Genomic DNA, 27,636 nt, shown 5'->3' on the forward strand with positions numbered 1-27,636 from the left:
TGCATATAACAATGCGTTGTATTAATATGTCCATATCAATGATCACTACTTATAGTTTAAATCCATTCAGATGATAAAGTTAGTGCAGAACTTAGCAGTTCATTGTTTGAGTGAAGTATCCAACTTTGAGCTCATATGACTAGTACTCCATGCTCTGCACTGGCTTTCCTGTGGTCTTTAAAGATTTGTCTACACCACACACTTCTTTTGGCAGTAGAGTGTGTAGAGTACATATGCAAGTAGCCCCCCTAGCATGGGTTTGCATAGCAAGGTAGATGGTGAAGTACTGTTTAGGGGAGTAGAGTAAAGACATGCCTGAAGCCTATATACCCTACATGGCTCTGTTCACCCAAGCAGGGCCTTCCCATCTACACCGCTGGTTTTAGTAGTGTAGTGTCTTGCTGCCTTCCTGATGCTGAAGTCTTTCCCTGCAGTGAGAAGGGCTCAGGCAGGAGGGGAAGGCAGCAGCTAAAGGTTCTGCCAGCTCCCCACTGGCAAAGTTTTTCTCTGCTGCCGACCCACTGCCAGATCCTTTCACAGACACGTGTGGCTACACACTGAAGCATGAATGCAGCTTGCTTTTTACTGCAGTATGTAGCTACACATACCCTATTTACTGCCAACCCTGGTGTACAGTGTAGACATAGCCTAAGGTATTGATTTCAGACAGAGAGAGAGAGAGCTGCTGGCTAGACATTCCTAATGAGGTTTCACCAACTTTGGAATTCACCCCCTCCAACTGAACTCTGATCCAGAACAGCATAACCTACAAGGCACGCTAGGACTCTTCCTTTGGAGAGAATGTTTGAGGAGGGGCTTGGAGTGGATTTGTCTTTGGGAATTTGGGGAAGGGGAAATTTTGATTTGGTTTGTATTATATTCTGCTGCCTGTTGTTTGTAAGGAAGCAGAGAACGAATCATCTGTTTAGGTTCTTAAATATACATTATACAACCTTTTAATTGATGGGAAGGTGCTAAGAGCCTGGAATAGGAATTCTTTTATGTATCTTGTTTAAATCTAAATAAATAAACCATAGTTATTTGATTTACAATGGGGATGCAGTGCACTTGGTGCATTTCATGTAAAGTGTCTCTTTTAAAAAAAATGCAGTCTAACAAGATTTATATTATACAGACTTTTTCCCCTTTCTAAAATGTATGAGCACTCTAAAATACACGTACACTTTGAAAAGATTCACCTATTCTATGCTATTAAATTTTAAAGTGTGATCTATTATGTCTATATAGTAAACTACAAAAACAATTTTTTTGTAGCACGTTGCATGGCAGTTTAACTGTGCAACTCTCATTAATGCTCATGGATATTGTGTAGTTAAATCACACTGCACTGAAAATTCTATATACCCTTAAAGTGTCCTTATGTTTTTGAACAGAGAAGGAGCTGTGCTGGAGAGTAGGGGAGTATGTTTCAGTTAAAGGACAGCTTAGTTTAGATATAAAGCCTGATTCTGATGTGCTAAACAACTCTACTTGTGTGAGTATTCCAACTGAAATCAAAACACCCAGGATAGAAAAGGATTAGTAAATTAAATGGCATGGGTCAGCCTAAATAAGGAGACTATTGTCCTTCATTGGGACTACTCACATGAGTAGTTACTTGTAACACTTTGCAGGATTTATTCCATAGTTTACACTAAGGCCATTTCTCTGATTCTCAGATATGGATTTATGAAATATGGGAGCAGAAGGGCAAGTTAGTCCTAACTTTGTCTGAACATGGCTATTTAAATTGCTAATCCTTTATTAACCTTTCTAATTGTGTTGGGGGTTTTTTCGGTGGGAGGGGAAATGTGGGATATTTTATTATTTACATCACATTTAGAACCAAATTGTGCACATGCAGTCCTACTGCTTTCATTAACTGAGGTCAGAGAGTGGTGCCTAAATTGTCCTGTCCTTTTGGTATGGGATGAGGAAAGGTATTTTCTTTATTCCCATTAATGCTTTGAAATTAAATGAGCATAGAGCTCATAGAGCTCTTATACTGTGGAAATCAGATTTCATGCAGAAACCCCTAAAATTTGGATGTAGCAGTATTGCTTTTGATTCCAATTTCAATTAAGTACAGGCTGTTTCCTAGCTATTAAAAGGCATCAACTGAAATTAAAATATGCATTTCTTCCCAAGCAATGGCACCTTAAATACTTGTTGTTGAGTATGTACTGTAAGAACTTAATTTAAAAGCCTGTTTTAGCCCTGGAATATCCATCAAGATCCCAGAAAAAGAAGTGTAGGTATCTGGGTTAAAAATTATCTTGATCTATTGCGTATGTATAGTAGTATATAGTGCAGACACACACTGATAAGGATAATGGTTCCATTAAGAGTAGTAGTTGGCTTGTGTGTTGCTTTGTTAATGTCTCTAGCTGTGCAATAACTGCAAGCTCTAATGAAGCAGAACCAGAGAGTAAAACACTGAGCCAAATCCTGCCTGTGGTGCCCTGGTTCACGTTGGGGGATGCCAGGTGGGAAGGGCAAAAGAAAGGGCAGAGAGGCAGCTGTATAGAGAGACACACACAAGTGTATCAGCAGAAAGTGCAGCCTAGAAATCTAGAAAATGCTTAACAGGGGGCCCAACTGACGTATTTGGAACACCAGACTCCCAACCTCCCCTATGTGTCCAGTTATGCACATATATGTGCTAGAGAGTGTAGAGAGGGAGCAAACAGCTCCTTTTCAGATCAGCTGGAAGCTGCCCCCTATCACAGATCCTCCCTTTCTTCTGCCTGTGTTTCAGCAGGAAAACTCAAATGCAGCTGGTACCATTCCGTTCTTTACCCACCCATTTAACGACCACTTGGCAAATGGCTGAGACTTTGTCCTATATTCGAAGGTGGGAAATTTAAGGGAAATTTGACACCTTCCTCATACTGGACAAAAACCCCATGAAACTTGTGCAGTATTCTGTTACTAAAATCCTCCTCTCAAATTGCAGCACTTGGTAACCTTAAACATGACGCCTGAGCAGCAGGTTATTTCTTTTGTAATTAGTCACAGAGAATAAACTGATAATTCCCAGCAGTGGAGTAAAGTAGAATCCATGAATTTGTGAACCACTAATTTTGGATCCAAGAATTCATGGGCTAGAAGCAGTCGCCAGGGAGTCATGGAGTCCTCCATAGTGACTAGAGAGCAGTATGTACCAGTGGCAGTGAGCCATGACTTTCAGTAGCACTTTGAGTTGTGGTGTGAGACCTTATGTTTAGATTGGCTCCATCCAGGGCTTTGGAGCTGTGCTCCGGCTCCACTCCAGCTCCAGGCAAAAACCTGCAGCTCTGCTGCTCTGGAGCTGCTCTGTGCTCCACCTCCAGGCTCCGCTCCAAAACCCTGGCTCCATACCCCATTTTGGCTTAATCCCCGCCTGGTAATTCCTTTTAATTGGCATCAGCTAGCATCTTGCTGAGATCAGTGAAAGCATATAACACGTTAAAATGATTTATCTGTAGTAATTTCATTAACTTCATTAAGCTCTTATTGCCATGTGGTGACATCAGAAGTCAAAACATTACACCTTGGTAGAACTAAAACTACAGAAGACAACTCCAGTCTGCTGGGGCACCTTGATGATAAAATGAGAGAACTGAAATAATTACAGCCACTAAGATGATGATGCCGCTGATGATTCTCTGTGGCTCCCAGAATGACTAGTTCTTTCTAGTTTGTCTCATGTCCCTTTATCTTAATTTTTAATTATTTTTTCAAAATTACAGAATAACTTATTTATGTGCTTTAATATATTTTGTTTGCTTTATTTAACAATGAATAGCTCTGGAGTGAAATTCACATGTGGGGCTTTGCTGCCATTCATAAACCATTTCAGCATCCGAAGAAGTGAGCTGCAGCTCACGAAAGCTCATGCTTAAATAAATTTGTTAGTCTTTAAGGTGCCACAAGTACTCCTGTTTTTTTTGCGGATACAGACTAACACGGCTGCTACTCTGAAACGAAACATTTCAGCAGCGGTTCTGCAGAGTCCCTTGAGTGAAGTATAACTTTATCTCCAATCCATGGCCACTTATTATCCTCTGTTGTAAATTAAGTGTTTCAATGCGGGTGGTTTTTAATTCACTTCATTAGAGTTTAAGACTAGATGCTGCATTCTCAAGGAATCTAAGTCACAAAAATGTTACTCCAGATTGTGTCTTCATTAGAGCTCAAGATAAATAGGGTAATGCCTATTCACTGGTTGAAGGGGAAACCATCATGGAAACCCCTGTTAATTCTAGAAACAATTTTGGTATAACTCAGTAGCTGGTATTCTTCCCTTAAATCAGTATACACTAATGTTCCAGCACTATGCTTTTAAAGGTTCTGGACCAAATCATCAGCTGGTGTAAATCTGCAAAGTTCCATTTAAATCTTTTGGATGAGATGAAGACTGAGGTCCCAGACTGTTGTCACTATAGATGCTAGGGCATTTTGCCAAGAGTAAGGGATACTAGATTAGGTCTTGATACATTTTCAATTGATCAGAGGGGTAGCCATGTTAGTCTGGATCTGTAAAAAGCAACAATGAGTCCTGTGGCACCTTGAAGACTAACAGATGTATTGGAGCATAAGCTTTCGTGGGTGAGTACCCACTTCGTCAGATGCATGTGAAGTGGGTATTCACCCACGAAAGCTTATGCTCCAATACATCTGTTAGTCTTCAAGGTGCCACAGGACTCATTGTTGCTATTTTCAATTGAGATTATAATGTCTTGCCCAGCTAAATTCAAACTGCCAGTGAATACTATATTATACTTTTCCTTCACTAAACTATCACATTTGTTTCCCAGTGACAGGTGGCTACATTTCAGTAGTGGGTGAATTGATTCCTATATATGTATGATGTAGAAATACTTACATTCAGGGTATGAATTAAATTCTCAAAAATCTAGAAAGGTGAAATATCAGGTTCAATGTACAGTTTCTTACTGCAGTGTGATCAGGTTCTTAGAAACACGTGAGTTTGGGAGGGGAGAGGGAAAGGTATTTAAAAATTATGTGCTCACATTCCTAAACTCTAATATGACTGAACAATTTAAAGAGAACTGTGGCTATTAATAACGCCTTCTATTTAAGCAGCAAAGAGTCCTGTGGCACCTATAGTCTATAAGGTGCCACAGGACTCTTTGCTGCTTTTACAGATCCAGACTAATACGGCTACCCCTCTGATCCTTCTATTTAGCAGCCATCGAACTTTCAGTTCTTCCAAGCCAGGCAAGAGTGTACCCTCTTGGGTTTTGCTCATCTTTGAAGATATATGTAGCAGAACAGGATTAGAAGTACCTGAGTTTTAGTCCTCCCTGATGAGAGGAATTTGTAGCATTTGGATTTTCTCTCTTCTAAGGTCTTTGGGATTCAGATTGGTGCCAGCTGAGACTGTGGCTGCCTACCATAAATCTAGCTGGTAAGGTGGCTTTGCAGCTAAATTCCTGGCACTACAGGAAAATTGGTCCATTAACGATAAATGATCTAGCAAAAAATATTTTAAAATGCCTTCTATTTTTGCTTGATATGTTTTGATAGGGAAGCAGCCCTGGCTAGCATGCCATGTTCCCAGGTTCTGGTTAACTCAGGGAAATAAAGGCAGTGGTATGTGATTTATTAGTGGCAGTGGACTTACTATCTGCCCCTCTTTGGGCTAATCAATGTATAGGGTCTTTAACCTCTAAAAGAGGATTTTTAGTTTGTGGTTCATAGACCCATAGAGTCACAGGATGATTATGCTTGAATTCACCAAACAAAATCTTCTAAAATCTTGAAGAGTTGCCATTTCCAGCTGCAGAGGGTGAGTTAAAAGAACTTGAAGATTCTTTGAAAAGGAATCTGAATGCAGTTTTTGTATGTAATTATGGATGGGACTGGTAGCATCACCTCTTATTAAGGTTGCCCAGCACTTCCCATTATAAGACCATGTTTTAAGCATCTTACAATTTTGCCAAACTTTAGCTGTGGGGCGGTAATTTTCCATGCTGGGTGTCTTCCCCAGGGTGAATTATTTTTGAAAATTTCAATTGAAATGGTCCAGCCATTTCTAAGAAATATGCTAGGGAAAAATAAATTGTTTCAGCTGTTAAATTCTGGTGACCTTTTCTTTGAAAACGTCAAACACCCCCATGCTTTGGAGCAGTGACTTGAATTTTTGTGCGGAGCTGGACTTTGCATCAGGGATGATGTCTTTTGCCATCCCTTTGAAAATCCTCCCAAAATTGTCCAAGTAAAGCCTCTGAAGAATCAGTGTACACGTGCTCAGTATAGACTTCTTAAATTTTAGCACCTACATTCCCCAAAGATTCAGCTGCACTGAGCATGCTCCATCCTGGGGCTAAGCAGGACTTCCCTGCAATTGCAGTTCTGGGATGCTGCCCCTGCTGGGCCCAGTAGGAAAGAGGAGGAAGGTGCCTGATTTGAATACACAGGAATAAGAGTTGGACCTTGGGGGAAGAGGAACAGATCTGTTGAGGAGCCAGATCTGACTCACTGGGCAAAAGGACTGTGACAAGGAGCTGCGGGTGGGATGGTGACATTGGACAAAGGGACTGGAAGGAAGATTGGGATAAGAGCATGTGGAGAGGCAATTGAAAGAAGCAAGTGTATGGGGGAGAGAGACTGATCAGATAAGGAGCCAGGAAGCATGGATCTAGCACTGGACTGGGCAAGGAGACGTAGATTGGGACCGGGAGTCCAGATGGGGAAAACTCAGATTGGGAAGAGAAGCCTGAGGAGTAGAGACTTGTCCTGGTTAGGTGAGGAGAATGGAACTGAGACAGAGCCAGGGGTGGAGAAGAAAAGGAATGAGACAGGGACAGGTTTCAGGTGATGGGGCAAAAAGAGTCAAGCTTGGGTGGTGGTAGAGAAACAAGCTGAAGGATTTGTGCCCACTAGAGAATGCTCCCCTCCAAAGCCGGGATGGAACCCAAGATCCCTGTGTCTCACAATTCTTCTGCTGTCAGCAAATATCTGTGAAAGCCACTGGCAAAGTGCCCCATCCTTCTCTAGTGCTGGTCCACATAGAGAATAATGACCTACTAGTGCTATCAATTCCTCTGTTAGCTCAAGAGCCAGAGGCTGCGTGGTGGATCTAAAGGTTCCAATCCTGCTGATTACCCATGTTGGTATCAATATGATACCATGTAATGGAATAGCTGATTTTTTTCAGATCTTTTAAAAGCCTAGGAAATGGCACCCAAACCATGTTAAAAGAACGTTGTTAAGGTTGCAAAGTCAAGCACTCAAAAGTTGGGAAATGCCAGAATTAAGGTTGCACAGGCCCTCGTACACATATCCGTTATGAGACCATCTTTAATTCCTTTATCACATACAGTTTTACCACAGGACTCCTGCCTCATTCAGTGCACGGGATGAACCTGCTCAGGAGATGAAACAGGATTGTCTACTAACGGAGGGTGTTTTTCTCTGAGTGATTGTTATAGGTGTGTCCATCTTGTACACTGGTGACTGAGATTTTTCCCTAGTGGTACGCATGGGTTGGACACACATTTGTCCTGCCTCTCCTTGTGCCTGGACCCCAGGGTATAAAGGGTGGAGCTGATCCACCCCTCCTTCATTTCCTTCTTTCTGGCTGTGGTCAGTTGCAGCACATTTCTGTACTTTAGTATAGTCTTTGTCTTTAAAAATCTGTATATACCTGGATGATTGGTTGATACTGGGCCACTCCAGTCAGCATTCATGGACTACTCCATCTGTTCATCTGCTTACGCCTGATAAGCAGGGAATAATCCATCCCATCACTACTTTAAAGAATAGAGTTTATGGGCACTGTCCTAGACTCAACTTTGGCCAAGGCATATCTGCCAGAAGCCAGATTTCTGGTTCTCTGGACCTTTGTGCAACCTCTCAAGAAACAGCCACAAACCAGAAAATGGCACTGCCTGAGGATCCTGGGGTACATGGGCACTTGCACATGTGTAATGCAATATGGCAGGCTCCATTCCTGGTGCATGCAGGCATGGCTTCTGTCCACGGATACAGGTGGAAACGCTTCTTGCCACAATTGACAGGTTGCCACGATGTGTCTATTATGCAGTCTTCAGCCAGAAGATTTTGGACTATCCTTAGCATCTGAAAGAGTCAGGTCTGGCAATCAATTTGATTAAGGTGCATCTGGCTGCAATTTCAGCATTTCACCCTCATAATGACTGTTTTCACTAATCCCGTGGCAACCAGGTTCCTAAATGGATTGGACAGGCTTTTCCAACCAATTTGGGACCCAGTCCTACCTTGGGACTTGAATTTAGTTCTGTCAGCACTTATAGCACTTCCATTTGTGCCCTGAGCCTCTTGCTCAATGTTACATCTTTTGACTAAGGTGGTCTTTATAGTAGCCATCACCACTGTGAGAAGACTAGGGGAATTGCATGCTCTGATAACCGATCTTCCTTATACAGTATTCTACAAGGATCGGTGCAGCTTAGTCCTCCCGCTTCATTTCTATCCAAAGTAGTGTCTGACTTCCATCTCAGTCAACCAATATACTTAATAGTCTTTTTCCAAAGCTGCATGCTCATAAAGCTGGACAAAAGCTGCATACGCTAGATATGTGTTGAGCTCTGACTTTTTCCCTGGACAGAACAAAGCCTGTTTTTCGTTTCTTCTCAACTCTTTGCTTCCTATGTGGGGAGAATGAGAGCTTCTCCTGTGACAAAACAGACTGTCTAAATGGATTACTAGCTTCAGTCTATCTCTAGGAGATTCCAGTAAGAAGGAACTGAAGGCAGGGTGCTGCAACTCCTCCCTTTGTACCCCTCTGTTCCAGGGACAAAGGGAGGCAGTGTGCAGGTGTAGCTGTGCCATGGGTATTGCAAGGGAGGGACTCCAGCACCAGTGCATGAGACATGTACACTCCTACACTGGAATGAATCTATGCAACACATCGCAAAGAACATCAGTTATGATGAGAAGGTAAGTAACTGTTTTTTGTCTCTTGGATCCTTGCTTCATTTCTTACAGAAGTTAGGAAGATGTGCACTGAGAGAGGCAGAAGATTGCAGGAAGAGAAAGGATGGTCTTCTGGTTAAGGCAGTTGAAAGCTTCCCTGGAGAACAGGATTCTCTACCTGCCTTTGCCCCAGAGTTCCTGTGAGATGCTGGGCAAGTCATTTAAACTTTTCAGAGGTGGTCACTAATTGTGTGTTCCATCCAGAATCCGGAAAAATGAGGGAAGACCTGGGGTTTGATTTACAGAAGTGCTGAACACACATAAAGTGCTATATAATGCTAAGTGCTCTGAAAAGTCAGGTCTTAAGCATCTTGTATTGGACACCCAAAGTTAGTGGATACCTTTGACCTTAGTCTCTCTGTGCCTCAGTTCTCCATCTGTAAGATGAAGATAATAGCACCCTCTCACCTAACAGAGGTGGTGTGAAGAGACATTAATTAATATTTGGGAAGCACTCCAATACTATAGTGATGAGAGTGTATAGAAAAGCCCATGAGGCAACTAATAACTCTGCCTTCATAGCAGAGTTTGTATAGTGTGCAGTAAGTAAGGCCTAGGGCCACACTAAATAATGAGGAGAAAACACACTATTGAATAGCTGCTCGTTAAGTCCGCACCATGCATTGAATGAGGCAGGAGTCCTGTGGAAAAAAATAGTATGTTATCATGTAATTTAAAAGCTGTAACATAATATATACGCAGAAGGGGTCTGAATTAGGGTTGAGTGGGCAATCTTAATTCTGGCAATTCCTAACTTTTGAGTGCTTGACTTTGCAACCTTAATGTTCTTTTACCATAGTTTTTTGTGTGCTCATTTTCCTATGCCGTAATTTGGCCCCTTGTGTATATGCATTATGATACACTTAGTTCTCAGTAGCTAGAGTTGAAGTTGTGCTGCACTTTCCAACAGCAGGTGAAACTCCTCTGATGGTTGTTTCCCAACAATAAGGCAAGAAAGCCATTATAATTAAACCCCTACAGGAAAAAAAATGGTTGTGACGGGACTAGTAATGTTGACTTTGCTTCTGAAATTAGTGGCAGGGAGTGTAACACAGGTGACATTGAGAGTTCGACATGGTGGATCATTTTAAAAAAGTCTAATCACCACCTTTGTATCCAGGCCATTACCTAAGCCCTCTCTGCTTATCCGTTAGGTTTCAGAAATGATTGCCCAATTTCACAGCTTTTTAATGAGGATTTTATTGCTGATATGTTCTTTGAATCATGGCATTTTCTCATGAACATTTTCAACCTTGCTTCTAATGTTTCACAAAGCAAAAATAGACAATTTTACACAGGGTTAGCTGCTTGTTTTTTTTAAAGGCAAAGCCAAGATTGTTTTGTTCTGCTGTGGGAAAATATCTGGGGTGATTAATGTTTTCTTTCTTTCTTAAAGCGGGCAAAATGTATTTTGAAGTAGAGATAACAAACTTACTAAGTGGTTCTCCCCATAAGAAATTTAGTAAAGAAAAGTACTGGCTGGTGGTAGATTCATATCAAATCACTTCATGGACTTTAATTTTAGTTCAGTATGTTTAGAAATCTGGGGAGAGGTATCAGAAGCAAGAGCTAAAAACCTTCATCAGTGGTACTTTCATCCAGGCATTCAGAATGTCATTATACTCATCATAATTACAAGCAGTGGCGGATTACTGCGTGGGCCCCTGGGGCCCAGCCAACTTGGGGACTCCCAGAAAAATCACTCCCCACCACGGCTCCAGGGCTGAAGGAGAGCTTGCTCCCCCCTTTGGTCCTATGACCACAGAGCTTCTCTGGTCTCGGAGGCCATAGCAAGGGGGAAGCAGAAAGGAGCAAGAGGGGTGGAATGGGGCATGGATGTGGGGGAAGGGGAGGAATGGGGCGGGGCCCCAGGGGAAGGGGTGGAATGGAGGTGGGGCTGCAGGCAAAAGGGAAGGGGCAGGGTCAAGGTTCTGGCACCAGGCCCCCCCACTTGCTCCAGCCCAGGAGACCGTAATCCACCGCTGATAGAAGAGTGCATATAGCAAGAGGCTTGCTAAATAAAGTGCTGATAATTCTTCTCAATGAAATGTATCAACTGAGGAAGGAAAATATTTAGGGACAAATTTTCCTTCTTGATACTGCTGCCATGTCATTAATGTCAAACTCTGCTTTCAGTTAAACAGATGCCCCACATCTTGTTTTCATTGGAGTGGTATTTTGTGAAAACGACTATTACTGGTTCATTCTTATGGAGAGTAGTGACTAGATCACTATTTGTGTATGACGTGGTACACAACTTGCATAGGATGTCTTCATTTCATAGCCTTTTCTCCTGAACACTGTTTATTTTTGATTTATGCTAACTGCAGAAGCATGCCTATCCCAGGTTCTGTAGCATGGATCTACAAAGGGACTTATGCATTGCAACACTCAGGCTATGTCTACACTGCGCTTTCCTTGGTAAAACTTTTGTCGGTTAGAGGTCAGGCCGACAAAGTTACTGCCTCTTGTTGAGGGTGGTTTTATTTTCTGGGCAGGAAAGCTCTCTCCTGGCAACAAAGATTAGCTAAACTGTGTACCTTACAGCGACACTGCTGTAGCGGCACACCTGTGTTGCTGTAAGGTGCGCAGTACACATAGCCTCAGTATTGCAACACAACTTTTAGGTGCCTATAAAATCACAGGAACAACACTGTGATGCACAAAGCCTGAGTTGGGTGCTAGGCTCCCTCTACAATGAATGAGGCGAGATAGGTGCTTTAGAATAAATCCACAAAATCCAGAACACGAGGTGGATAGACACTAGCCAATTAGGGTTTGTTGATGAGAGGAGTGTCCTGAACCCCTCCCCCTTTCACAGAGATCGGCACCACCCTGAAGCCGGAACGTCCCTGCTTATCTCTATTTGTGATCCACTAACTGCAGGAAGGTAGGTGCACCTCACCTAACTCTCCTGCAGGGCTTGATCCAGGAGGCGTGCTCAGAGCCTGCCTAACTCCCAACAAAATGGTTGGGGTGGGGCCCGGGGCAGGAGAGAGAACCTCCTTTAAATTATTTTGCCCTGTGGCAAGGATACTTTACCCAGAATGTGGGAGACCACCAGGTGAGCAAACAGGAGTGGCTAACGGGAGTTTTGTGAGGGAGTTTAGAGGTAGAGTGTGAAGGGGCATTATATGCACAACATTTTTTAAAATGTAAAGCCAAAAACACCCCCTGATATAAACAAAACATCAACAAAGCTGCAGGACAGAAAAGAATGCAGGCAGAAGTCCAGTAACAGAGTGGGGGCGATCCAGTTTATTGCACCCAATGCAGCATGTATGATTACCTGCCCTATGGGTAGGCAGTATGTGGTGTGTATTTGGTGCAAGGAGCTCCTGGCCTTCAGAGACCATGTACAGGCTTTGGAGACCAGTGTGCCTGAACTGGAGGAGCTAAGAGAGACATAGAGGTACATAGATGAGACTTTCTGGGACACATTAGAATGGTCCCACCCCCGATCTGACAGCTTTTGTGCTGTCGAGGAGGATGAAATTCTCAGGAAGGAGAACATCCAACTGGAGCAGAGGGAAATGATCCCATAACTGGGACCCTCCTTCCAGATGATGTCATGGTATCCTCTCACATGAGAATACCTCTCCAGGGGAGGGAACTCCAGTTATTGGGAAGAAACAGGTGTAGGGAGAAGGAGTTTAGATTTATTAGGAACTGGGGAAACTTTTGGGAAAGGAGGAGTCTATACAGGAAGGATGGGTTCCACCTAAACCAAAATGAAACCAGTTTGTTGGCACTTAAAATTAAAAAGTTCGTAGAGCGGTTTTTCAACTAAGGGCTGAGGGAAAGCCAACAGGTGCAGAGGAGCACGTGGTTTGGATGGAGACATCTCTTAGGGAAGGATCTATTAATGGAGATTCTCTATATACTAGTAAGAAGGAGAGGATGGAAGATGATAAAATATGGGTAGAATCTGATGCAAAACAGTCAAATGAAAGAGGCCCATTCAGTTACATCATGTAGTGGCAGACAGCTAAAAAGTGACAAGTTTTTAAAGTGCTTATATACAAATGCTAGAAGTCTAAATAATATAGGTGAACTAAAGTGCCTCGTATTAAATGAGGATATTGATATAATAGGCATCACAGAAACTTGGTGGAAAGAGGATAGTCAATGGGACACAGTAATACCAGGGTACAAAATATATTGGAAGGACAGAACAGGTTGCGCTGGTGGGGGAGTGGCACTATATGTGAAAGAAAGCATAGAATCAATTGAAGTAAAAATCTTAAATGAACCAAACTGCACCATATAATCATAATGGATAGTAATTCAGTGCTCTAATAACAAGAATATAGTAGTAGGGATTTATTACAGACTACCTCACCAGGATGGTGATAGTGACTGTGAAATACTCAGGGAGATTAGAGAGGCTATGAAAATAAAAAACTCAGTAATAATGGGAGATTTCAACTATCCCCATATTGACTAGGTACATATCACCTCAAGAAGGGATGCTGAGATAAAGTTTCTTGACACATTAAATGACTGCTCTTGGATCAACTAGTCCTGGAACCCACAAGAGGAGAGGCAATTCTTGATTTAGTCCTAAGTGGAGCACAGGATCTGGTCCAAGATGTGAATATATCTGGACCGTTTTGTAATAGTGGCTGTAATATAATTAAATTTAACATCCCTGTGGCGAGGAAAACACCACAGCAGCCCAACACTGTAGCATTTAATTTCAGAAAGGGAGACTACAAAAAATGAGGAAGACAGTTAAACACAAATTAAAAGTTTCAGTGCCAAAAGTAAAATCCCTGCAAGCTGCATGGAAACTTTTTAAAGACACCATAATAGAGGCTCAACTTAAATGAATACCCCAAATTAAGAAACATAGTAAGAAAACCAAAAAAGTGGCACCATGGCTAAACAACAAATTAAAAGAAGCAGTGAGAGACAAAATGGCATCCTTTAAAAAGTGTAAGTTAAATCCTAGTGAGGAAAATAGAAAGGAGCATAAGCTCTGGCAAATGAAATGTAAAAATATAATTAGGAAGCCAAAAAAGAATTTGAAGAACAACTAGCCAAAGGCTCCAAACGTAATAGCAAAGAAAATACATCAGAAGCAGGAAGCCTGCTAAATAACCAATGGGGCTACTGGATGATTGAGCTGCTAAAGGAGCACTCAAGGACGATAAGGCTATTGAGGAGAAACTAAATGAATTCTTTGCATCCAGCTTCACGGCTGAGGATGTGAGGGAGATTCCCAAACCTGAGCCATTCTTTTTAGGTGACAAATCCAAGAAACTGTCCCAGATTCAGGTGCTGCAAGCTGAAATAACAGTTGCAGTTGTCCCTCATAACCCAACACAAATTTTATTGGGGATCGACTGGCTCAGGCTGTCCAGGGGTCTGTCAGCAACAAGGAGGAATCTTGTGTTGAAGCCCCAGAGGGAAAGAATAGTCACAGAAACTGCTGGGGAAATGGGAGAGTATCTCTTTAATTCCTCTTCAGCAGCGGAACACTGTCTGCTGACAAGGGTTGGTGAGGTTGGAGTCTGCTCTTACCTGGAGGCTAAAGACAGTCTTTTCTCCAGAGGGGAAGGGAGTGTTTTGCCTGACTGTAAGAAAACTGTCCAGGTTGAAATTAAGTGGCGTGTGAAGATTCCATGGGTTCTGTAACTGGAGGCAAACCCAATTCAAAGAGGGAGGAGGGTCCAGTACTTACCAGTGAAAGGTCTTGTTCTGGCTTTTAGCTGTGAGCCCACAGCTGAACAGGGGACAGATTCCACTCTAGAGAGAAGTTGTGTGCCTTGGAGGGGGGCCCAGAGAAGGAAGGTGGGGGAGTACAGGAATGTCTCCCTACTAATTACAGGGAAGGTTTTGCCCAGGAGGATTTTGCTGGAGAGACATCTGGGATCCCACACACCCAACCCATGACTCAGGTTTTAAGAGGGAAGGGTGTAATTGTCCTCCTGGAGGGGAACATACAGCTGACCTCTTGGGAACAGAAAGAAGGGTGACAGAGGGTACCCCAGTCCAGGTTCCGCTTTTGCAAAATGTTGTTCCTGCTGTACTTGTGAAAACCAGCTCTGTCTCTTTAAGGCAGGATAAGAGTCTTTCCACTAGCTCCAGTGTCAATGAAGATGCTAATGACCCACCTGATAAAGGGGAGGAGCCATTTCCCAGGCAGATAAACCCCTCCCAGCAGCTAAGCATGGAACACTGAGTAATGGGAAAAAGAACAGGAGTACTTGTGGCACCTTAAAGACTAACACATTTATTTTAGCATGAGCTTTCGTGAGCTACAGCTCACTTCTTCGGATGCATAGAATGGAACATACAGACAGGAGATATTTATACATACAGAGAACATGAAAAGGTGGAAGTATGCATAACAACAGGAAAAGTCTAATCAATTGACTTTGTGTTTCTCACTCCCATTACTCAGGTTTCAGAGTAGCAGCCGTGTTAGTCTGTATCCGCAAAAAGAACAGGAGACAGGAGATATGTTGGAATGGAACATACAGACAGGAGATATTGATTAGACTTTTCCTGTTGTTATGCATACTTCCACCTTTTCGTGTTCTCTGTATGTATAAATATCTCCTGTCTGTATGTTCCATTCTATGCATCCAAAGAAGTGAGCTGTAGCTCACGAAAGCTCATGCTAAAATAAATTTGTTAGTCTTTAAGGTGCCACAAGTACTCCTGTTCTTTTTGCGGATACAGACTAACATGGCTGCTACTCTGAAACCTGAGTAATAGGAGTGAGAAACACAAAAGAATCCAAGGACAAGGGACTAATTCACATGTAATTAGCCCTGGAGAGGAAATGCATCTCCACAGGGGATGGGCCAGTAACATACAAGGTCTCCATACACCCTTTCCTTGCCAAAACCCCAAAGACATATCTGAACTAAGAACTTTTACTAAAGGGAAGAGAACCTGTATCTAAACAAATACCATGGTGGTACAGGGGGGTGATGAGAAATATAATAAATGTTCAACAAACTGGATTGTCTAAACAGATGTGGTATGATGAATTTGCTGGCAATTTTACGTCTCTTACTACACACACTATGGGTTAAGACGAAGAATTTGGTACTGATAGTAAATACTTTAAAAATATGTAACGTGCATGATTTATGGAAGAAACTTTGGTACAGGCTAGGAGTGGTAATGAGGAAGTCCTATAAGAATACTGCTTCTCAGCTAGTACCTGTAAACAGGCTTTGAGCTTGGCACAGCAGGGAAAGCATAACAAACCTGGACTGGTGTGTGAAAGGGGAAACTGAGGCACACCACCTCATGGCATTGGTGGCTAAATGCCAAAACACCTACACTTTACAAGATATTAATATCTATATTGTGTAACAATGCTTTACTCTAAAAGGCTTTCAGGCAACTTGAAAAAAGGCACCCAGAACTTTGTAAAAACATCTATGGATGACCTGACAACTTTTGGTAACACTAAGAAATTGGATAACTAAGAACTAAAGAAAATTTTAGGCACACTGTCTTCGCACTGGTCAGTGACCAACCCTCCAGCAGTAATCTAAGGGGAGCGGTGTGACGCTGCACCCCATATTCTTCATAAAAATATTGTTGTAATATGAATATGGCATAACCAAGATGTGGGTCATGTGAGGTATCATTGAAAAGGTTATGATTTGCTGAATATGATTATACAATTTGTATGCATGTATCAGTTCTGTATCTGAAGTTAGGTATATTGACTATAACAATTACAACTGTGTGTGTACTTGGGAAATGCCTACCAGACAGCAAGTAATCAGCCTGAATGGGCAGTTAGGAAAGACAATAAGTCTATGAAGATGCTGATCTCTTGTCTTCCTCCTCTAGAGTTCCCCTTAGGGCACATTGGGGTGCAATCATAAGAACAGCTATACTGGGTCAGACCAAATGTCCATCTAGCCCAGTATCCTGTCTTCCAACAGTGGCCAATGCCAGGTGCCCCAGAGGGAATGAACAGAACATGTAATCACCAAATGATCTATTCCCTGTCTCCCATTCCCAGCTTCTGGAAAACAGAGGCTAGGAACACCATCCCTGCCCCTCCTAGCTAATAGCCATTGATGGACCTATCCTCCATGAATTTATCTAGTGAACTCTGTTATAGTCTTGGCCTTCACAACATCCTCTGGCAAAGAGTTCCACAAGTTGACTGTTATATGAAGAAATACTTCCTTTTGTTTGTTTTAAACCTGTTGCCTATTAATTTCATTTGGTGACCCCTAATTCTTCTGTTATGAGGAGTAAATAACACTTCCTTATTTACTTTCTCCACACCATTCATGATTTTATAGACCTCAATCACATCCCCTCTTAGTTATCTCTTTTCCAAGCTGACAAGCATACAATATGCATTTTAATACAGCTAAATTTAAATGTATGCATCTAGGATTAAAGAGTATAGGCCATATTTACTGGATGGGGGAGACTATCCTGGGAGGCAATGCCTCTGAAAAAGATTTGGGAGTTGTGGCAGATAATCAGTTGGACATGAAGTCCCAGGGTTGTGGCTAAAAGGGCTAATGCAATCCTTGGATACATAAACAGGGATACCTCAAATAGGAGCAGCAAGATTATTTTACCTCTGTACTTGGCATTGGTGCAACTGCTGCTGGAATACTGTGTCTAATCCTGGTGATTCACAAATTCAAGAAGGGTGTTGATAAATTGGACAGCATTCAAAGAGGAGCCACAAGAATGATTAAAAGATTAGAAAACATGCCTTATAGTTATAGACTCGAGGAGATCAATGTATTTAGCTTAACAAAGAGAAGGTTAAGGGGTGACTTGATAGCAATCTATAAGTACTAATATGGGGAACAAATATTTAATAATGGGCTTTGTCTAGCAGAGAAAGGTATACAATGATCCAGTGGCTGGAAGCTGAGTTTGTCTAGCTTCAGAGGGGAAATAAGGCATAAATTCTTAACTATGAGTATAATTAACCACTGGAACAGTTTACCAAGGGTCAGGGTAGATTCTCTATCACTGACCATTTTTAAATCAGGATTGGATGATTTTCTATAACTCCGTTTTAGGAATTATTTTGGGGTAATTATTGGGGTAATTTTTTGGTGTTATATAGGAGGTCAGACTAGTTGATTACAATGTTCCCTTCTGGCCTTGGAATCTGTGAATCTATTCATAATACTGAATAATGATAGTAACAGCTCTTGGTCAGTTTCAAAGGAGAGTTTCACATAGTTCCTTAATAAACATTTACATTCAGTGGTGCTGGAACTAGGGGTGCTGCTGCACCCCCTGGCTTGAAGTAGTAATAAGAAATACCAAATACGTGGTTTCCATCAGCAGCACCCCCATTATAAAAAATTGTTCTAGCACCCTTGGTTAGATTTCCAACAAAAGCTATTAAGTAGTAAATCTGCAGGTGTTTTTTCCATACAGACTTCTGCTGCTGATGCAAATATTACAGTGCAAGGTTTCAGCCTAATATTTACACTTATGTACTTTAGCACAGACGTATAAGCACCTTCATTCTTTATCTACCAATCTCTTTTTTCGGAGCTAATTCTCAATCTGTAGTGTGACACACAATACATTTTAGGTCCTCTGAATTTCTTTAGAACTTGAAAAGAATTGCAGTGTCTCAGTCTTCTCCAAACACTTCAGTGGTGTCAGCAAACAAAAGTCTTGTGGCTCTTCATAGCTACCAGCACTTCAGTCCTTTGATAATCGTTAACTGGTTCCTGAGCTTGTCCTCAGATAGGAGATCTGTATCCAATAACAGTACAAGTACTGCAATAAGCATGTAAAATATCCATTTCCCTGGACTCTTTTATAAGGCTCTTGCACTGTATCTTCCCCATTAGCTCAAACCCAGACTTCATTGAACTCTGCCTCTGTTCACTTTTTAACTGTGACAGAATCTCAGTTTAAAGTAGTTAGCTAAAAGCTATAGACTTCCATAAGCTTTGTAGTCTTTAGGACATGGAAAATGCTTCCGTCCTATCTCTCCTTCTAAGTCCATGTAATACACTGCAATGGAGCATGCGTTAACCTAACTGGGGGTCTCCCAAGTAAGTAAAAGCTTGAATAAACACTGACCTGTATCCAAAAGAGTACAGCTATTGAGACCCAACCAGCAACAAACTCCTCTCTGGTGCTTGTGCTGATATTCCTCTGATGAGTCCACTTCATCATCCACTAAATGCCATGTTTAAAATCTCCCCTGCTTTGAGCTCTGACTTAGAGCAGGACAACATTTTTCTACTGAAACTTTTTAAAATGAAAGATGCAGATTTGGTGATGCTGAAACATTATGAAAATTTGTGTGGATTTTGCCAAATTATTGGTTTAAAAATAATCAGAACTATTTTTTGACATTTTTAAAATGAAACACTTATTTTTCTATTCAAAATGACTTTTTGTTTTGAAATTTCCTTTACTTTTTTTTAATTTAAAAACATTTTAAAAGCTCAAAATCAAAACAAAACACTTCACTTTGGGTCAAACAAAATGTTTTGTTTCCAAACAATTTTTTTTATTTTTTGATTTGCTGAAAACTCTAAAAAAAATTATTTGACCCCAAGCAATTTTGTTTATATTATTCAGGATTCCCAGCAAACTGAAAAACTCAGTATATGTACAGCTCCACTCATTGCACTTGCATCTAGTTGCATGTGCAAAATCTGGCACTTGTGTGTGCAAATGCATTAAAACTGGCATCAGCAAATACTGCAGGCACAAATGGGAAGGCTGGTTGAGAATCTGGGCTTTGACCCTATTGTCTGTATTCTAAAGGGACAAAACAACCTCACTCCATCTCATTTCCTGAACACAAAAGAACAGTGATGGTTCTGCTGCTGTCTGGGCCTTTCATGCTCTTGAATGTATGTTACTCATGTGCTAGCAAGCCACATCTGTTACCCATTTACCTACCTACTGCCTTGGCATATCCTCATTCTATGCTGCCTTGATGTTAATGGGAGTTTTAGACCTGGACTGCAAACAATATATGTCCCCATAAATGGAGATACTTGTATGTAACTACAAGGGAGCAGAGTTTAACCCCTGGAGAATAAATAAGAATTCCATAGGTGTGTTCTGATGGAGTATTAAAGGAAGCAATAAACTGCAAGATCTTTTTCTCCCATCACATACCCAGCAGGCTCCTGCCTATCAGTAAAAAGTTAATTAAATCTCATTCTAGCATATAATTTGTTTGTTTGTTCTAGTTTTTACATCATCTGCTGGCTAAATAAATACTCCTTACGGTAGGTTGGAAGAAGGTGTGACTCCTCTTGCATACAGAGTATATTAAGTATCAGATACTGTGAAATTATACACTCGGGACAAAACAGTTGAAGGACAGGGAGGGGAGAAAGAAGAAGAGAGTGGAATAGCAAGTTATTAGCAGCTTGTTTATTTGTCAAGCAGCTGATAAAATCAGGAGAGAAAATAGGAAAGAAGTTATTGGGCAAACTATGGGATTTCACACTGTACAAAGCTCTCCTTCTGAAGATTTCTCATCACAAATAACCTCTTCCCTTTCCTTCAAGCTGTAATCACTATTAAGTAACAACTTATCTGTTGCCTTTTTTGACTTGGAAGGGAGCTGATTACAAAATATACAGCAGGTGTGCACTTAAAAATCCGATTCTAGCTGCATTTCCCTATGTTAAACATAGGAAATCTCTCTGAAACCTGTAATATTTCCAGAAACAAAGTGGGCTTTGTACTGTGCCAATTGGTTCCTGCCCAGTATGTGCTGCTGGGACAATATTCTCTCTTCAGGCCACTATAGTTTTCCTAAGCACTATGGATGAAAGCCAGTTCTTGTGAACATTCATCATGCCAAATGCAACCCTGCTGTTACCGTACCATAGGAGACAGCCCCTTCTGGTCCTTGCCATTCAACAGAGAGTCTTGAGTACATGATGTCTCTGGAACTCCCTGCGGTACTTCCCTTTAGAGCAGGGGTGGCCAAACTTTTTGGCCTGAGGGCCACATCTGGGTAGGGAAATTGCATGCAGAGCCATGAATGTAGGGCTGAGGCAGGAGGTTGCAGTGCAGGAGGGAGTGTGGGGTGTGGGAGGGAGTGCAGGGGGTGCAGGAAGGGGCTGAGGGCAAGAGGTTGGGGTGTAGGAGGGGATGTGGAGTGCAGGAGGGGGCTCAGGGCAGGGGTGCAGGGAGGAGTGTGGGAGGGGGCTCAGGTCAGAGGGTTGAGGTGCGGGAGGGGGGTTGGGGTACAGGAGGTGAGTGAGGTGTGGCAGGGAGTTTGGGTGCGGGATGCAGGAGGGGTTCGGGGTGCGGGCTCTGGTCTGGCACCGCTTACCTGGTGTGGCTCCAGGGTGGCAGTGGCGTGCACCGGGGCCAGGGCAGGCTCCCCGCTTGCCCTGGCCCCACTCCATTCCCATAAGCGACTGGCACCAAAAGGGGCGGCTCTAGACATTTCGCCGCCCCAAGCACGGCAGCATGCCGCGGGGGGCGCTCTGCCGGTCGCCGGTCCCGTGGCTCCGGTGGACCTCCCGCAGGCGTGCCTGTGGATGCTCCACCGAAGCCGCGGGACCAGCGGACCCTCCGCAGGCATGGCGGCGACCGGCAGAGCGCCCCCCGCGGCATGGCGCCCCAAGCACGCGTTTGGCATGCTGGGGCCTGGAGCCGCCCCTGGGCACCAGGTCTCTGCAGCCCCTGGGGGAGGGGAGGCAGAGGGCTCCACATGCTGCTCTCACCAGTTCCCTGTTCCTGGCCAATGGGAGCTGCAGGGGCGGTGCCTGCAGGTGAGGGCAGCGCACGGAGCTGTCTGCCCCTCCCCCAGGTGCAGGCCGCTTCTGGGAGCGGCATGGGGCCTGCGTCGCCACGGGGGTGGCAATCCTGTGGGCCGGATCCAAAGCCCTGACAGACCGGATCCAGCCTGTGGGCCTTAGTTTGCCCACCCCTGCTTTAGAGGCTATGTAATTCCCTCTCATGGGGTGATCTGTATGAAACCCCCAAATTATCTCCCCTAAGATCTTGACTAAAACTCTGTTTATTAGAAATAGACAGAGAAGACATAGCACATGAAACTGAATGAAAGCCAACTCAGATTTAAGTCATTAAAACAAAACTGTATCGGTGTAAGTGTTCATACGGAGGATGGAAAAATATTTTTTTCACAGCTTCAGCATTCTGTGTTAGTTGCTTGTCATCTGTCAAAACGTCTGACCATCACTCCCTCACTGAGCAGCTGGAGTTCAGTCTGCCGCCATTGTGTCCGACCCTGAGGTGAGCTTCAATGACCCCCTGTACTTTCAGAACAATTCTTCCAGTACGGAGTGAAGTATCAGTAAAGTAAAAATGTTACCTTTCATTTCAGCATTGACTATGGAGTTCTTAGACTGTGTCTGCCTAGCTCTGTAGTGTTTGCTCAAGTGCTCTTAGCGTGGGACGCAGAGTAATCTCCCGTTTCTTGGGCAAACAGGCTTGTTTTGATTCAACTGTTTCAGTACCTAATCGTATGTTTCAATTTCATTGGTTACAATAATGAAGAATTATAAAACCCTTGGAGGAAAATGATACACCAGAGGCAAAGCAGCCTGGTTTCTGTCACAGCTCCCAGTGAGCTCCCCTTCCTAGCACCCCCTGGGATTGCTATAAAGGGAATCCAAGGCTCTGTGCTCTGGATCCCCTGGATTGTGTTAAGCTTCTGGGGCCTCAGCAGACTGCAGCATTGTTTCTTCCCTTGGCCTCTCTGGCACACTTCCTGGGCACTGACTCATGTCTGCTTCCCCTTTCTGGAAACGGGACTCCCCCACCCACCTACCCTAGGCTCCTAGCACCACCACTGACCCCTGAGATACCCCACTTACTTAAACACACCCCTTTCTCAGAACTCCACCCTAAAGGTATGACGCTTCTGGGTTTTGGTTTAAATCTCTCAGGGGCACACAATAGTTGTAAAGCACTCAGCACGTGTGCACATACACACTTTGCACAGTTTAACACCTTTATCCTTTTTTACACTTACTCATGTGAAGTGCAGGAGAGTACAGATCATACAAAACAGTTAACACAAATGCATGTCCCTGCCTGAGTTTCCTCACCACTCCAGGGCGTTCTTTGGGCTGAGGTCTGAATTCCTTGGATTGTCCAGAGTCCTTGGAGAAAATTGGGGCTCAGGAAAGTGGGTAGGGCCCCCTGCCCCATGAGACTGTCCTCTTTCTGTCCGGCTCCCCCAGTTCCTGTGTGTTTCTTCTGGTCATCTAGTCTTTTTTTGTTCTACTCCTGGCAACAGGGGCGGCTCTACAAATTTGGCCGCCCCAAGCAATCATGCCCGGGCCCCGCCCGCCGCCGGAGCAGCCTGGACCTGCGCGTGGCGTGACTCGAGAGGTCGCGCTGGTCGCTGCTCTCAGACTGACCTCCCAGCGCGCGGACGGGCTGCCGGCTCTCGGGCGGGCTGAGCTGCCGCGCGCAGTCATGCGTCGGGCGGGAGGAGCAGCGACCAGCCCAGCCAGCGCGGCCTGCGCTGCAGGTCAGTGCCACCGCCCAGCCCCCCGCCCCTGGGGCCCCCCGCCGGGTGCGGCCCCGCTGGGCTCTAGAGCCGCCCCTGCCTGGCAAGTTTCCATTTCTCCTACCTTCCCGGCTGCAGTCAGAGGAATCAGCTAAATTAGAATTCCAAGACTTGAGTTTCTTTTTTAGCATAACTTTTGTGTGGCTAAAGTACTGTTAATCTTAGGTAGTTCCCTTTATATGTGTCTCGTGTGTACATGCTACATACCCCTTAGCAGTGGTGGATCCACATACATACAGGCATTCAGGATACAGCAGTTTCTCATAATACAACTTCACAATATCAATCAGAATTTACAAGTTGTACAGATGTAGCCCCAGTTCACCTCAGTTTCTATAAAGAGAAATCATGGCTTTCAAATCTACTGTAGAGTACTTTAAGCATGTCAACAAACTAGCGAAGAAAGGAGAACCAGTTGATATTTAAACTTTCAAAAAAAATTATCATAGCTCCTTAAAGCAAACTATGAAGGAAACTAATCACAGAACAGTTAAATCCAAGACTACAATCCCAAATACTTACACAGGTGCAACATTATTCATATGAATTGTCCCATCAATCTCAGTGCAACTACTGTCTTTGGACTAAATATGTGAGTAAAGTTGCACATGCATTCAGCTGTTTGCAGGATGATGGCCCACAAATTTATTCATAGAAATTATATGACAAATAACTTTAATTAAAGAATGAATTCAGGAAAATCATGATCTGTTCATGGACAATTCATGAACAAACAAGCAAAAAGTAAAATCTGTCCAATACATTATTCAGAAAGAATTAATCTACCAGCTCTACTCTTAATTTTCCTATGTAGCATCAGCCTTATTTTCAAAACATGTATTAATGTACGCATTTTAATTAAATCTAGTTAATATCAAATTACTTTTAGTTTGGACAACTGATTTTATTTTCTGCCAGTTATGTCTGTAACGCTATTTCCATGTATCTGTTGTGTCATGCTTTGCTTAGATATTTCATCTGCTGGATAATTCAGATACTACAAAAGCCTCTACACATTGCAGTGGGAAGAATTTTCCCTTTTTCCCCTTTGACATTCACAACTGCCAGTTTTGCAGAGCTAAAATTAGCTCTCATTTGGAGAGTTTGGAAACATTCCCAAACAAAAAGGGATTTTTCCTCTCATTCATATTTCCATGTAAATTTATCTTTTTGTTGTTCAATTTTATTTATAAACTCATAAAAATGAGTTTATAATGAACACACTGATAGACTCTTAAATTATAGCATTGATGCCCTAGCAAGCAGGCACTGCTATAATCAAACTCATTAAAAGGCCAAGTAAAGGATGGGAATCTGCATATGAAAAGGAACATAATTTTCCTGATGGAGGTTTTACTGTCCTTTTACATTTGCATACACCCTGTAGTGTATAACCACCATTTGAAGATGAACTACTTAAAACAGGAGAAGGTTTTTTTTCCCCCTTATCTCTTTAAACCAAAGCAATATTTCAAGGATTGGCCAATTGGGCTTGTGCCTTTCAAAGTTCGTTCTTTGAAGAACTGAAGCACTTTCGTTTATCCAGAACAGCAGATGCACAACACTCTTGGGGACAAATGAGATGAGTTAGTTGTGTACTGAATTTTTAATTATGTTTTCCTGGTAAAGACTTCAGAAAGAACTTTTGAAGATTGCAAACTAACATGGCAATAAGCAGTTGCCTTCATTTCAGCCATGAACAGGACTGAGCAGAAGGATCCATATTGGTTTCCATGTTCAGAAGTCACTGCAGGACATTCTGTTCTTTGCAGTTTATTAATTACCAGAAAAGAAAAGCACTGATAGAAGACAGTGTATGATCACATACAAACCTGGTTTCCATCTTCAATTAAAAAATGGCATTACTATTTTAATTTGGACTGCAATTCCTTTTATAAAATCCCAGTTTTGTTTTTGCAACATGTATCCTTGTTATCAAATCCCGGAAGTCTAGGGGAAGAAATACTTTGAGATGCTCTCAGACCTCTGATGCAGATACAGGTCTGGGATATATGGGCTTTGAGTCATACGTCAGCCTAATGCTTGGCCTTTGAGGAATGTAATGTTTAAAAGTAAAGAGAGGGGATGCTAGAGACAAGACCAGCGCAGCAAGCATGTGCCTGGGGCGGCAAGCCACGGGGGGCGGCCTGCCGGTCACTGTGATAGTGGCAGGCAGGCGGCTTTCGGCGGCACGCCTGTGGGAGGTCCTCCAGTCCCACGGCTTCGGCGGCAATTTGGCGGTGGGGACGCCAATGGCACGGGACCAGCAGACCTCCTGCAGGCATGCTGCCAAATCCACATGACCAGCGGACCGTCCGCAGGCGCGCCACCAAAAGCTGCCTGCTTGCCATGCTTGGGGCGGCAAAAAACATAGAGCCGCCCCTGGCTAGAGATTCCCCTTCCTCACCTTGAAAAAATTAGCTCAAAGATTTATGTCTGGTATGAAAATCATTGCCGTGTGCTTCAAACATGTGCCTCTCTTGACATTTGAAACTCTCTTTCATAGTGTCTGGTCCAAGCTGGGGAAGCTAATGATCCAATGAGCGGACCACATTCGGCGATGAATCCTGGTCACATGCCATCTGAGACATGTTGCACATACACTAAGAAGCAGATAGTGAGGGCACCTCCATAGGGCATCAAAATAGTTGCTCAATGCCCAGCATTGTACTGTTTGCTCAGTGAGTACCTTTTTATAAATATCACCTTGAACAAGCCTGTTAGTGGACTTCAAGAAAGTGACTTGAGCAACTGGTTATCTTTGACTGACACCCACAAGGCTGTAGTTTAGATTAGCACTGCTAACTCAAGTTACATACTCTCCATGTAAAAATTCCTCTATTGCTACATATGCTTAAGATACAAGCACCAAATAAGCCCTCTGAAAGCTCTGAATTATTTCACCTTGGAAGCCTTCCTCTAAAAGTACTGCAAGAACATTGTAAATGTATCAACATTTGTACATTTAGACACCACACCATCTCTCTTAGCTGTCAGCATAATTTCAAAAGATGGATGACTATTAAGACCTCAGAGTGCACAGAGCACTATTGAGAATCTACAGTTGCTCAGCTGAGGTTTGGTATATAATGCCTTCTCGCCTCACTTTGGTTATCTAAAACACTTTTTATGGGGATCATTTAGAAACTGACTGTTAATTCATATATTAAACAAGTGAATGCTGCCCAGAAAAATCCAGTGTTTTAGGAAATTTTAAATATGACTTCCAGATGTTGCTTAATTTAGTAATAACATAGCCTTGTCCATGATTTTACAGGAAAATGAAATTTGTTTTAAATTCCCTGCTCTGTGGATACATTCTGTGACACTGCATTACATCTGCCATACTGCAAGGACACAGGCTGCATCCTGCCATGTCCTAGCACTTTATGTGACACCAAATTCCCTTTGGATGCCTTCATGTGGACTCACATTTTGGGAACATCTTGTTTATAACCTCTGTCTGGTTAAAGCAATTGACATCTTAAAATGACTGTGCAGTCTATTGATGCACATGGACCCATTCATTTCTAAATTAGGGCTATTTCTAAAACAGGAAGGAATAACTTGTCCAAAAGCATGGAAGTACTGTATTAGCTCTGCAGTGTAGGGGATGAGAGCATTATCTTTATACTAATGTTTTGCCGCTAGCATTTTTGTATCAGCCAGTGATTGAATACGTCCTGGTATAACATACAGTGGTCCAAAGCTAAATATATCATCACAAAGATGAAGGTCTGTATTCATCACTAGACAGTACATGATAGTTTTAGATACCTTAAAATCTGACAACTAGAACTGGTGATTTCAAATTATCTTCCTTGCTCTGTATTGTATATGTTAAATATCTACCACAGAGAAGAAATTAATAAAATTTCTGATACTCACGTAAGAGCACTTAAACCCAATTCAGACCAGCTAATTAAGTGAAAATCTCCTTATCCCATTATCAGCCTCTGAACCAGCCATTCCCCTCTTTGTTCTGAGGGTACAGATTTGTTGTGATAGTGTTTATTTAAATTTTAAAATGCAAACCTGGCTTGCACTGCTCTTATTATATCGGGACAAGATTTTATTTATTTATGTATTTATTTTTGCTAATTGTGCTTATTACATTGTTTCATTGATAAGTGCAAGGCAGCACACTGCAGTGTGGTAGCATGTTATCA

The 27,636-nt window shown here is 42.7% G+C and overlaps 1 long non-coding RNA gene across 1 annotated transcript in view; it reads left to right on the forward strand.

The window, feature by feature from the left end:
* Nucleotides 1-22,136, forward strand: part of LOC120408397 — a 188,836-nt gene extending 166,700 nt beyond the window's left edge. The window contains exon 5 of the long non-coding RNA XR_005600668.1: nt 22,077-22,136. This is a non-coding gene — a long non-coding RNA (uncharacterized LOC120408397). The remainder of the gene's footprint in view (nt 1-22,076) is intronic.
* Nucleotides 22,137-27,636: the final 5,500 nt, after the last annotated feature.

The sequence above is a fragment of the Mauremys reevesii genome, linkage group 6, assembly GCF_016161935.1.
Source record: "Mauremys reevesii isolate NIE-2019 linkage group 6, ASM1616193v1, whole genome shotgun sequence".
Lineage (NCBI taxonomy): Eukaryota > Metazoa > Chordata > Testudines > Geoemydidae > Mauremys > Mauremys reevesii.